The sequence below is a fragment of the Colobus angolensis genome, unplaced genomic scaffold, assembly GCF_000951035.1.
Source record: "Colobus angolensis palliatus isolate OR3802 unplaced genomic scaffold, Cang.pa_1.0 Scaffold137, whole genome shotgun sequence".
NCBI classification, from domain to species: domain Eukaryota; kingdom Metazoa; phylum Chordata; class Mammalia; order Primates; family Cercopithecidae; genus Colobus; species Colobus angolensis.
In genome coordinates, this window is record NW_012114455.1 from 6,090,182 (window position 1) to 6,101,314 (window position 11,133).

The window sequence follows — 11,133 nt, forward strand, 5'->3', positions numbered from 1 at the left end:
TTCCAACTATGTGGTCAATTTTGGAATAAGTGTGATGTGCTGCTGAGAAGAATGTATATTCTGTTGATTTGGGGTGGAGAGTTCTATAGATGTCTGTCAGGTCCGCTTGGTGCTGAGCTGAGCTCAATTCCTGGATATCCTTGTTAACTCTCTGTCTTGTTGATCTGTCTAATGTTGACAGTAGGGTGTTAAAGTCTCCCATTATTATTGTGTGGTAGTCTAAGTCTCTTTGTAAGTCTCTAAGGACTTGCTTTATGAATCTGGGTGCTCCTGTATTTGGGTGCATATATATTTAGGATAGTTAGCTCTTCTCGTTGAATTGATCCCTTTACCATTATGTAATGGCCTTCTTTGTCTCTTTTGATTTTTGTTGGTTTAAAGTCTGTTTTATTAGAGACTAGGATTGTAACCCCTGTCTTTTTTTGTTTTCCATTTGCTGGGTAGATCTTCCTTCATCCCTTTACTTTGAGCCTATGCGTGTCTCTGCATGTGAGATGGGTCTCCTGAATACAGCACACTGATGTGTCTTGACTCTTTATCCAATTTGCCAGTCTGTGTCTTTTAATTGGAGCATTTAGCCCGTTTACATTTAAGGTTAATATTGTTAGGTGTGAATTTGATCCTGTCATTATGATGTTAGCTGGTTATTTTGCTCGTTAGTTGATGCAGTTTCTTCCTAGCATCGATGGTCTTTACATTTTGGTATGGTTTTGCAGTGGCTGGTACCGGTTGTTCCTTTCCATGTTTAGTGCTTCCTTCAGGATTTCTTGTAGGGCAGGCCTAGTGGTGACAAAATCTCTCAGCATTTGCTTGTCTGTAAAAGATTTTATTCCTCCTTCACTTATGAAGCTTAGTTTGGCTGGATATGAAATTCTGGATTGAAAATTCTTTCTTTTAAGAATGTTAAATATTGGCCCTCACTCTCTTCTGGCTTGCAGAGTTTCCACCAAGAGATCCGCTGTTAGTCTGATGGGCTTCCCTTTGTGGGCAACCTGACCTTTCTCTCTTGCTGCCCTTAACATTTTTTCCTTCATTTCAACTTTGATGAATCTGACAATTATGTGTCTTGGAGTTACTCTTCCCCAAGAGTATCTTTGTGGTGTTCTTAGTATTTCCTGAATTTGAATGTTGGCCTGCCTTGCTAAGTTGGGGAAGTTCTCCTGGATAATATCCTGCAGAGTGTTTTCCACCTTGGTTCCATTCTCCCTGTCACTTTTGGGTACACCAATCAGATGTAGATTTGGTCTTTTCACATAGTCCCATATTTCTTGGAGGCTTTGTTCATTTCTTTTTACTCTTTTTTCTCTATACTTCTCTCTCGCTTCATTTCATTCATTTGATCTTAAATCACTGATACCCTTCTTCCAGTTTATGGAATTGCTTACTGAATGAAGCTTGTGCATTTGTCATGTAGTTCTCTTGTCATGGTTTTCAGCTCTATCAGGTCATTTAAAGACTTCTCTACATTGGTTATTCTAGTTAGCCATTCATGTAATCTTTTTTCAAAGTTTTTAGCTTCTTTGCGATGGGTTTGAACTTCCTCCTTTAGCTCGGAGAAGTTTGATTGTCTGAAGCCTTCTTCTCTCCACTCATCAAAATCATTCTCTGTCCAGCTTTGTTCCATTGCTGGCGAGGAGCTGCGTTCCTTTGGAGGGGGAGAGGCACTCTGATTTTTAGAATTTTCAGTTTTTCTGCTCTGTTTTTTCCCCATCTTTGTGGTTTTATCTACCTTTGGTCTTTGATGATGGTGATGTACAGATGGGGTTTTGGTGTGGATGTCCTTTCTGATTGTCCTTCTAACAGTCACAACCCTCAGCTGCAGGTCTGTTGGAGTTTGCTGGAGGTCCACTCCAGACCCTGTTTGCCTGGGTATCAGCAGCGGAGGCTACAAAAGAGTGAATATTGCTGAACAGCAAATGTTACTACCTGAACATTTCTCTGGAAGCTTCGTCTCAGAGGGGTACCTGGCCATGTGAGGTGTCAGTCTGACCCTACTTGGGGATGCTTCTCAGGTAGGCTACTTGGGGGTCAGGGACCCACTTGAGGAGGCAGTCTGTCCATTCTCAGATCTCAAACTCCATGCTGGGAGAACCATTACTCTCTTCAGAGCTGTCAGACAGGGACATTTAAATCTGCAGAGGTTTCTGCCTTTTGTTTGGCTATGCCCTGTCCCCAGAAGTGGAGTCTACAGAGGCAGGCAGGCCTCCTTGAGCTAAGGTGGGCTCCACCAAGTTCAAGCTTCCCGGCCGCTTTGTTTACCTACTCAAGCCTCAGCAATGGTGGGCACCCCTCCCCCAGCCTCGCTGCTGCCTTGCAGTTAGATCTCAGACTGCTGTGCTAGCAATGAGGGAGGCCCCGTGGGTGTGGGACCATCCGAGCCAGGCACGGGATATAATCGATATAATCTCCTGGAGTGCCATTTGCTAAGACCCTTGGAAAAGCGCAGTATTAGGTTGGGAGTGACCCGATTTTCCAGGTGCTGTGTGTCACAGTTTCCCTTGGCTAGGAAAGGGAATTCCCTTACCCCTTGCACTTCCTGGGTGAGGCAATGCCTCGCCCTGCTTCGGCTCTCGCTCGGTGGGCTGCACCCATGGTCCTGCACCCACTGTCTGACATGCCCCAGTGAGATGAACCCAGTACCTCAGTTGGAAATGCAGAAATCACCTGTCTTCTGTGTCACTCACTCTGGAAGCTGTAGCCTGGAGCTGTTCCTATTCCACGAATACACTTCTTAAACACCATTCCAGCAGAAGAAGGGCACTTAGTTATTGCCATATGGAAGGAGAAGCCTTGATTGCCCACTTGACCTCTCAGGACACCTGAGAGAGGGAGATATGGTTTGGCTGTGTCCCCACCCAAAAATCTCATCTTGAATTGTAATCCTCATAATCCCCACATGTCACAGGCAGAACCAAATGGAGGTAAATGGATCATGGGGGCAGGTTCCCCCAAGCTTTTCTCATGATAGTGAGTGATTCTCATGAGATCTGATGGTTTTATAAGCACCTGGAATTTCCCCTGCTTGCACGCCCTCTGTCCTGCCACCCTGTGAAGAAGGTGCCTGCTTCTCCTTTGCCTTCTGCCATGATTGTAAGTTTCCTGGGGCCTCCCCAGCAATGCGGAACTGTGAGTGAATTAAACCTCTCTCCTTTATAAATTATCCAGTCTCAAATATTTCCTCATAGCAGTGTGAGAAGGGACTAATCCAGAGGGATCCTCATTATGGCTGAGAAGGGGTGGGATTCCCAGCTCCTCACTAGGCCTCCACTGATACCTTTTATCTGGGAGGGGTAGGAATGCCTTGTTGCTGCTTTCCATGTTGCCTGCTGTGACATAAACTCTGCACAGTGGGGGAGGGTGTCTCATTATTGCTACCTGCATGCGAATTCTAGGTCCCTTTTTGGTCTCCACCTACACTCTGACGGAGGTTGTCTTCTAACCATCCAATGAGAATACAAGTCCCAGATTCTTTCTTGGCTTTCTGTGACTGCACCCTCTGGGGGGTCTTGGTGGTGCCTGATTTCAGCCTGGTGAGGATGGTGAAGAGTAGCTCCCCTCTGGCCTCTGCTGGTGTGGGTGTGAGTGGGGTCACAGTTTTTTTTCTGTGATGTTTGGCTGGAGTACAGGAGTTATTTTCTAAAAGAGTTTGGTCTTGCTAGGCTGCTCCTTTCCTTGGGCTACAGAGAGCAGACCTTTGTGGGGGGCTTGCCTGTCTTCTTTGCTGTTGGCTGTATTCTTCAGGTCCAACTGTGGTGTAGTTGAGGCCAAAAGAAAGCCCAGGTTGCTTGCCACTGTTGTCCTCGAGTCCCAAGATTTCCCAGCCGATCTGCCTTTTTCTCTCCAGCTTTCAGAGTTCTCTTATGTTTGTTTTATGTAGAGTACACAGGGCTTTTAGTTGTACTTAGTGGGAGGCATAGGGAAAAGTATGACTACTATACCTTCCATAAAGTGGAAATCCAGCACTACTTTTGAATCTTCACAAAAGTTATCACAATGATCTAAATTAGGGCTTGGAATTCTGGGGGAAGGGAAGCTTTATAATTTTTTTAATTTAATTTTTTCCCCGAGACTATCATAAAACAACATAATAATTTTCATACTTTATTAAGTACACATGTATTTAATACTTAATATTCAGATTTAATAGCCAGGAACTGTGCAGGCTGCTTTACCAATGTCGTCTTATTGCATCCTCACAATCAGCCTCTTGGGCGTTGCTGTTTCCCTGAATTTACACATCAGGAAACTGGGTCTTGGAAGGACGGTTACCAAGGGTCCCATGATTGGTGAGGACAGGGCTGGGCTCTGAACCTGCACCTGATTCAAAGTCCAAGATTCTCATCCCTGTGTTTTCTGCGGGGAGGCCTGGCTGGCTGCTGGCTCACTGATGGGTTGTTGACTGAAGTAGTTACATGGTTTGGCCAGAATCTTCCTTGCTGTGATCCTTGGCACCTGTCGGGATGCCACTGTCCCAGGAAGATACTTGGTCACGATTCTTAGGGCATCAGGCTGTGCCCAGGATCTGAGGGCCATCTGTACCCTGTTTCCGGTCTCCAAACCAAAGCGAGTCATTCACTGTGGCTGAGGTCTGTCCTATTTGGCTGCCTCACAGGAAATTAGACTTGTTTTGACCAGGCCACTCAAGCTTGTACTTGACTTAGTTTGTATCCCTGAGTCTCTGAGAACTTTCTAGAAAAGAAATGGAGCTCTCTGGCTGTGCCCTTGAATGCCTGTAAAAGGAGGTGTTTCCCTTGCAGGGTTTTCAGCTCAGGGGGCCTGGTTTAAAAACAAACATCACACATTTGTCTTGGACCTTGACCAGCTCCACCAATCTGATGCTGACTTTAAAGTGCAGTCGTGACTGCAAAGCGTGTGGTAAAGACGGAAAAGGGGAACCCTTCCTACTTCACATCTCTGTGCCTGCTGGGGCTGGCGCCCCCTTGCACATTGCTGCCTCTGTGAAGTCTACTCCTGCTGGGGAAGCGGCTTGGGCTGGGGGGAGTCCAGGGCCCGATTGTTCTCCTTGGGCAACACTTGGGGCTTGTACTAGTGCTGCAGACATGAAATGCAGATGTTATAAGTCCCTAGGAAATTTAGCTGTTTGTGAACAAATATGGGAGTGCTCCCTGATTCCCACCCCCGTGTTCTAGAATTCTGGGATGAACCTACGGGCAGAAAGAATTGTGTTGAACTTGAGGAGATGAAGAACAAGGACTTTGGATTAGAGACATGCTAGTTCAACCTCAGCCTCTCCAGTTGTAATTTTGGGTCACCTGGAGGGTTCTTTAACCTTTTCAGCTTCCTCAGCTGTGAAGTGAGGATAACAATAATTGACCTCAGTGGAAACGCTTGGTACATAATGAGTGCTCAGTACACAGCCTCTGTGTTAGTCAGGGTTCTCCAGAAAAACAGAACCCACAGGAGATTGCTATTCATAGATAGCTACAGATACAGCTATTCATGGATAGATGTATATATATAGGACATCTATCTATAGATAAATATAGGAGATATCTATCTATCCATATCCTATCTATCTATCTATCTATAGATCCATATCCTATGTATATATATCTATTTATAGATATATATGCCTATCCTACATATCTATCTATCCATGAAAAATATCTGTCTGTCTATCTATCTATCTATCTATCTATCTATCTATCTATCTATCTATTGCTATCTGTCTGCAAATATAGCTACAATAGCTAAGACAGCTATATCTATAGATAGATAGACAGCTATAGCCATAATATATTACAGATGTATCTAGCCATAAATAGGTATATCTATAGATAAATAGATATCCTATCTATCTATCTATAGCTATATCTATAGATATCAATTTCTATATTTGTGTCTATATATGCAAGCTGGAGACCCAGAGATGCAGGTGTGCAATTCTGTCTGAACTGGAAGGCCTGAGAACCAGAGGAGATTATGCTCAAAGACAGGAGAAGAGGGATAACCAAACTCAAGAAGAGAGGGAGAAAAGTTGGCCTTCCTCAGGGCTTTTTGTTCTTTTTGGTTCTACAATGGATGGATTGAATGCCACCTGCCCACATTGGTGAGGGCGTATCCTATTTACCCAGTCTACTGCTTCAATTGCTAATTTCTTTCAGAAACACCCTCACAGACACATCTAGAAATAATGTTTCACCAGCTATCTGGGTATTCCTTAGCCCAGTCATGGTGACACATAACATTAATCACCACAGCCTCTGTACTAGATAACTTTGAGTGCATACAACTCATGGCATGATCAAAATGCAGTTTTATACCTTTTGTGTCTCATTGTCCCTTTAAAATTATTCAGTGGGTGCAATATTGCCTGCCCCCCTGGAAGGAAACATGAGGTACATCCTGCCAACACTTTAAGTCCCTCATCTCAGTTCAGAAATGGCAATGTCCAGTGCAAGATTTTAATAAATATTTGGAACTGGATTTAATGTTCAGTCTCCTCTCCTCCCTTGGTTCAGGTGAGCCTTAGGTGAGATGGCCCTGAGCTGGCAGTGGGAGGGAGGCGGTGGGAGGGATGAGAAGAAGGGAGGCCCCAAGTGACTTTCTGCCCTCTAGGTGTGCGGGGCACTCTCTTCTCTCGGGCACTGTGAGTTCTTCAGAGATTCCCAGCATGCTCCCTTCTGCAGATCCCTTGACCCAGAGGCTCTTTTTAGTGCACAGGGACCATGGAAAGGAAACCTAGGCCCAGGCAACCTTTTTTTTTTTGGGACAGAGTTTCGCCTTGTCGCCCAGGCTAGAGTGCAGTGGCGCGATCTCGGCACACTGCAAGCTCTGGCTCCTGGGTTCACGCCTTTCTCCTGCCTCAGTCTCCCGAGTAACTGGGACTACAGGCGCCCGCCACTGCACCCGGCTAATTTTTTGTATTTTTAGTAGAGATGGGGTTTCACTGTGTTAGCCAGGATCTCCTGGCCTCATGATCCACCTGCCTTGGCCTCCCAAAGTGCTGGGATTACAGGTGTGAGCCACCACGCCCAGCCAGCCCAGGCCATCTTAATTCCTTTTTTAAAAAATCATCTACTCCTTCTGAGTACTTTGTTATGGGTATGGTCAAAGTGCTGGTTTCTTCAGTGAAAATCAAAAGCACAAATAATCCAAGGCAAAGCATCAGCATCAGGGGATGAACGGAAATGGGAACACTGTGTTAACAAAGCACCCTCACTGACATTTTGCGTGGCACCCTGGCCTGTGCACTGCACATGAGGGGCAGCACATGGGAATTACCATGCAATGCCACCGAGCATGTTGTGGATGGCAAGGCATTATCTGTCATGTCTCTGCCTGTGTCCACAGACTCAGGCTGTGTACGTGGCTGCTTGCAGCTCTGTGCACAGTCCTTGGTGGTCCTGTATCACCCCTGTTCTCTTGTGGGTGGACCCTCTCAGCTCCTTAGGCAAACTCCTTTGACAGCATTTGCAAGACATCCCCACTGTGCCTCTCTCTCCAGGGCTAATATCTCGGTCCCTGGGAGACACGATGCGCCCCTTGCCTGATTTCCATGCAGCCACCTCCACCAGGCCACGTGCATCTCTGTTTTCTTGAGAGTGACTTATGCACTGGGTTCCTGTCTTCCCGATTGGCTTCAGGCAAGAGCCACAGTGCAGTCTTCTGAGGATTGCCCGGAAGCCCCTTCTCACCAGACTTGGGGTAAGAGGGTAACCCCACATGGGAGAGTGGTGAGATCGCAGCTCATCTACGGCTCTCTCCACAGAAATCCTGAGCCCTTCCCCACAACTCTCTCACCTTCCTGTGTTACTGATCTGCCCAAAGGTTCCGGGGTGGTGCAGTTTATTCTGGAACATTCCGTGTCTGAGGTCCGCACATTGGGACTGGTCTCATGCTCACAGTGGTCCCAGTTTTTATTTTGTCGGCTCTTCTGCTGAAACTGAAACTTTTATTTTGGTATCTTTTTATACATTTAATAGGCCCAGCATTTAAATTCTCTTAAAATTTTAGTTACATTCCCCCTCCCTGTCAAGTCCTCGTTGATTTCTTCCCTCTTTGCCCTCCTGACAAATGTCCAGGGTGTGGTTACCCCATAGCCCCTCTCTGACGCTCACCTTGTTTCCTAAAACTTTGGAGAACTGGCCCCAAAGGATTCTGGGGTTTGTGGAGTTCTCTGTGCTGAACTCCAGACTCAGCAGGGGGTGTCACAGGTGGACACTCAGTTTAGAGAGGACGTCGCCAGAGCCTCAGCACAGAGGATGGCTAGATATCCGGTGTCTGGTCCAGGTCGGAAATGGGGAAGGCTGCACTTGGGAGGTCGGAGGGGGTGACATTGGAGAAGGCTCTTCTCCAGACAGCTGGCTTCCTGGGCTTCCCCAAGCGACCTGGAGTTTTTGGGCAAATTTTCTGTCCCCACCTTGTGCCTGGGGAAGAACCTCAGTGTGGACTGTGAGGGGAGAAGAGGGCAGGTGGGCAGGAAGGAGTTGGGCATGGAGCTCTTTTTCCAGACTGCCCACAGAAGCAGGTGAATGGGATCCTGTCTGGTTCCCATTGTCCCCAGCTCAGGATGTCTGGTCTTGAAAGTTGGCTGCAGCCTGAGCTCTGAGCTGGCCTTGGGAGGAGCCCTGCCCATCCTTCCCCATGTGGGTTGATGCCTGTGTGCTGGCTCAAACAGAGCTCACACCTAGTTCTCATGCCGGGGCTCGGGCCAAGTGGCCTCACTTCCCCTGCAGCCTCTGCATGGCTCCAGCTGATGATTTATGGCTGCCCATTGACTATTAAAGTGGCTCAGCTCTCAGGAACATCTGCTCTGTTCTAGAGCAAGCTATGTTGTTTGCAGGGACACATGGTCAGGCTCTTCTGGGGACAGATTAGGCTCATGAAGGGACAGATACCTGGACTTTTGCTGCCTGGGGAAAGCCAGGCTCCCTACTAACTCAGCAGAGGGCAAACAGACCTTCTCCTTCCCTTCAGCCATTGCCCTACTGTGTGCAGGTTCCTGGGGCTCTCTCTGCTTGGCCCTCTCACCCCCAGCACCTGCCATCCTCTTCCAGTTCTCATGGAGGGAGGGAGGGAGTCCAGATCTGTGGTTCTTAAACCTGGAGAGCTTAGGACAACACAGAGTTCTGGGCCCTGTCTTAAGAATTTCTGACGCGGTAGGTCTAGCATCTAGAGGCCAATATTTTGCATTTCCTTTTTTGAGATGGAGTCCTGCTCTGTCGCCAGGCTGGAGTGCAGTGGCACGATCTCATCTCACTGCAACTTCTGCCTCCCAGGTTCAAGCGATTCTCCTCTCTCAATCTCCCAAGTAGCTGGGACTATAGGCGTGCACCACCATGCCCAGCTAATTTTTGTATTTTTAATAGAGACGGGTTTCACCATGTTGGCCAGGACGGTCTCCATCTCTTGACCTTATGATCCACCCACCTCAGCCTCCCAAAGTGCTGGGATTACAGACATGAGCCACTGTGCCTGGCCCAATATTTTGCATTTCTAACAAATTCCCAGGTGATGCTGATGCCATTAATAGGTCTGGGAGTCACACTTTGGAAACTACTGATCTTGACCAAGCCTGGAACTGGGAACCTCCCTGGGAAGGTAAGAGAGCCACCAGGGCTGAAATGGAGGACTGATTGGCTCCAGGCTAGGCAGATGAAAGATAGAGATGGGTGAGAAAGCTCTGAGATGCTGAGTTCTAAGCAGAGATTCAGACTCAGATTGCCAGATACCAAGTTGTTCTGGAGTATAGGTCTCTTAGGATTCAGAGTGGGCTGGAAGAAAATTGCACATATTGATTTACGTGAAAGTTGGCTCCAGATCAGTCTCAGGACCCAAACAACAGAATCTGGGCAGAGAGCTCACAGAGCCTGGTTTGTAGGCAGATGGTCGTATGCTCTTGCAATCTGGGTTCTGTGAGTGCATATGACCTGCCCAGTGAACCCACGGGGAGAGTCCACATTGCAGATGTTGGGTCATCAGATAGAAGGACTGTCTACTAGACAGGCCAAGGAACTCCAATATTGGCTCCCCAACTCTGCTCCAGGGGAGCTTTCTGCCTTTGGCCACCTTCTCCTCATCTCCACCTGCCACCCCCACTCCTCAGAATGAATGGAGGTGCTGCTTCCTCATCACCACCTGCAGTGAAGGACCAGGTTCAAAGCACCTGCTCTGAATCCAATCTGCCAGCTCCTGAGCAGGGGGCCCAATGGCTTGACAAGGTGGCTGAGTCAGCTACCTGTGGGTCTCATTTCCATCACGAGCTCTTAGGGGGCAGATGTGGCCTCTGTGCCTGTTTAGCATGGTGCTGGGTGCAGTTCACGCTGAGGCTGAAAAAAGTGATGCAGTGATTTGAAGCACAGTGCCTGGGCTAGGGGGAGGAGGCGACATCTGAGCCAACATGGCTACTCATCTTTGAGCAGAGCTGAAGAAGCAGGGCAGGTCGGGCTCGGGCAGTGGACCAGCACAGAGATGGACATCTTGAAAAGTGACACCCTGCTCTGAAATCCATCCTTGAAAGCTTCCTGGCCAGGCAGCCTGGGGAGGCCCTGTGAGGACAGCCTCTTCCTGCAGAAGCTCCCTCTGCCCTCCTTCCTTGCTCCTCCCTTGTTGGTTAGGCTTTGGTAATTCTCCCTTCTCCAGCTGCCACCCCTTGGATGTGAAGTTTGTGGCCAATGTGGCGATTCATGAAGGTGAGAGTGGGGAGAAGGGGAGCAGTCAAAGTTCATTCTGTGTTTGCTTTGTGGTGTAGCTGGGTGTTGCAGAGCAAGAGAAATAACAGAGGAGAAAATGAAGGCTGGACGAAACCTATCAACTTGGCCAAGGTAGCTATGAGTAGGCAGAACTGGGATTTTATTCCAGAAACCCATGGCTCTGGAGCCTGGATTCCATTTGTTCTACCTCATCTGAGCTGTCCTTTGAGGCTGTCTTTAGAGTCACCATTCCACACTGGGATAGCAGGAGGGCTATTTTGCCTTTGCATGCAAGTTATACCTGTGAGGATGTTAAGTCTACAAATGTGCTCGTCCAGGTGTAATCAGGGAAGCAGAGCCACTAGGAGTTATGGGATAAGAGGTTTCCTTTCTTCTTTCCTTCCTTCCTTCCTTCCTTCCTTCCTTCCTTCCTTCCTTCCTTCCTTCCTTCCTTCCTTCCTTCCTTCTTTCCTTCCTT